Genomic DNA, 2,944 nt, shown 5'->3' on the forward strand with positions numbered 1-2,944 from the left:
GTGCACTGAACATCTGTTCTGTTACAGATTTAAACCAGTGTTGGATCACTTAAACCGATTTATTTGTAATGTCTGTCCCTAGCCTTAGTGTTGAGATACTGGATTAAAATTACGTAAAAGAGAATTTTTTGTGTAAATTATGTATGTCTAATTGTTGAGAAGAATCTGTCAAAAATACAAGTTTAACCATACATTTCAAAACTGTAGAACGTGACAATCAAAAGTCAAGTTACAGTAAAAGCTGCGTTTATAGTGTCTTTTCTGAGATATCCCCAGAAAGTTATTTCTATGCATAAGAATAGACAAAAATTAAATAAGCTGTTTTTCAAAAGTACAATTTCAATGCCTTGTTAAAAATTGAGGACTGCTCTTTAGCTTAGTCCAGAAAGATACTGAGGTCTTACAATTCGCTGCCTTTTAATCACTTCAGTAAGTGCTCAACCTCTTAAAAATTAGACCATTAGTTGCAGATTTGAATATAAGTATGTGGGCCCCAATCCTTCAATGTGCTAAGTACTTCTTCCAAATTCAAGTGCCCTTAACTCCCATTCAATGAAAACTGTCATTCCGAAGATCAACCAGTCAGCATATATGTAACTTAAAGGCATGATGATAGGTAGTGGCCCCTCTCTTGCCTTATAGGTGTATAATCTAAAAGCGCAATAATCTGAGAAAACCTTGAGCATGCCTAAAGAGCCATGCTGAAATAAAGCCAGGAAGCTTGAGGTTGAGCAGTCCCAGGAGACAAAGTTTTTGCATAATTGGCCTCTGGCCCCCCCTGTATCCTCATTTCCCACCCCTCTTCCCCCCCTCTTCCCAGATTCATAAATTTACAGGCTGGAGCCCTTGAATAATTGAGTAAAAAATCACCGTCCTTTCTATTCCCTCCAACCTACCCCATCAACATAAACATTTCAGGGAACTGTGAGTTCACATCCTCTTTCCCATGCCTTTTATGCAAAAGTCCATACGTAATATTTATAGATGTTTTCACACCCTTCATGCCTTTAATTGAAAATGTAGCAGACCTCCAATCATTCAGTTTTTGTTCATTTGCTAACTTTTAGCTTTGATGAAGAGTGCTGGATTGCAAGCGAATTTGCAAGGAAATTCAACTTTTCCATTGACTTGGTTTTCAGGTAAAGCTTTTTGATCCTTTTTTTTTCTTGTAGAAACTGCAGTGAGAGTTTACTTTTGGTTACATAGACCAGGACTGTACATCTGGTGACTTACGGGTTGCATGCAACCTGCAAATGGTTAATTTGCGGTCCCCAGGCTCCCACCCAGCCACTGGTCCCACCAGCATTGCTCCAGCAGCCAGGGTCTCCAAGCTTCTCTTCCCTCCTCTGGCTTTTACTTCCTGCCCCCGCGGGCCTCAGGGAGTCGAGTGGTGGGGCATGGCAGAATCCATTATGCTATGGGAGCTTGTGGGCAAGGATAGTCACACAGGGTTGTACATTAGGGGAGCCTGTGGCTGGGGAGCTGAGGATGAGGCCTGGGTGCATGGTGCAGCTGGGAGGGTGTCCATATGGCGTGTAGCCCAGGGAGCCTGTGATTTTTTTCCAGTGTAGCCTTATAGCAACTTAGCAGTTGGACAGACCTGACATAGACTTTCCTTAGTCTACAACAAATGTTCCATTTTAATAGATGTGGGAGTGAGTTTAACATCAAGTGTTATGTTTTTGTACTTTGTTTTCATTTATAAGTTAATTTTGAGTTTGTTTGACCAGTTTTAGGCTCATCATTTATTTGGTATAGAAAGAAGTCCTGAATAAACAAGCAAATAATGAGCTTTTGCTTACTGTACCAAATAAATAGAGCCAGACAACAGCATTATGCTTTAACATTCTTGGGTCATTGATGCATTTTACTGAAAATTTCTAAAATAGGGTGTGTTAGCAGCTCTACCATGTTATGTGTTGCAGAGCTCAATTGTAATTGTAATCTAAATGAAGACTATAAATCCTGACTGCTGTTCCACAGAATCATAGAAACGTAGGGCTGTAAGGGACCTCAGGAGGTCATCTGAGATGCTGACGGAAGGGATGTTTTGTCATACAGCTGGCCCCCTAAAGTGCTCTACAGCCATGCCCTGACAGAAGTGAACAGCTGCAGAGTGCTTTAAAAGTACCCGATCATGTGACAATCTGAACCCTCATTATATGAGGGTTCAGATGAAGATTCTTCAGAGTGGAGCTCCTTCATTAACTTCTATCAGTCCCTGCCAGAAGCAGGGTCAAGCTGATGTAACCAAGTCCTGCCCCCAGTACTGTCTTCAGAATGGGAGGGGAGAAGGGAGGGGAGCAAGCTCAGGCTGGGGTTTGCCGCTGGAAGGTGGGGTGGTTGGATTGGAGCCCTCCACCTCGGCTTAAAAATTGAGCTGGGCTCTTCCTGAAGGGGGGTTAGGCCTGGGCTGTGCTTGGGGCAGGCAGCTGCAGTGTTGGGAAGTGGGGGCTACAGTGAATTTTGAGGTGGCTGTAGCCCTGGCCCAGCACCCCCACTGAGAAGAGCCCAGCTCCGGCCTGTAGTAGCAGACCACCCTTGCCCCATACACAGATTGGGAGGCACATGCCCCCTATGGCTCCCCTGAGGGTACACATAATGACAGGAACTGCTTCCCCCTTCCCTGTGCCCCATGAATGAGCCTCTCGTGGCTCTGTCCCACACCCTGCCCTGCCCCACCCCCTCTCTCGCTGCAAGGGCCTCAATCTGCCCCTTCCCTCCCCCACACCTCCCTCCCCCAATGCTACCCTCCAAGCGTCTGGGCTGCATATCAGCAATCAGATTGGTATTGGCCAATATGGCTAATTTATAATCTACCATTGGCATCGACCCAAAAAATCTTTATTGGTACACCCCTATCACCCCTATACTTAACAGTGCACTGAGACTCATACCAGGCTGCATAATTTACACACACACACACACACACACACACACACAC

The sequence above is a fragment of the Gavialis gangeticus genome, unplaced genomic scaffold (genome assembly GCF_001723915.1).
Source record: "Gavialis gangeticus isolate Ggan-Ray unplaced genomic scaffold, GavGan_comp1, whole genome shotgun sequence".
NCBI classification, from domain to species: Eukaryota; Metazoa; Chordata; order Crocodylia; family Gavialidae; genus Gavialis; species Gavialis gangeticus.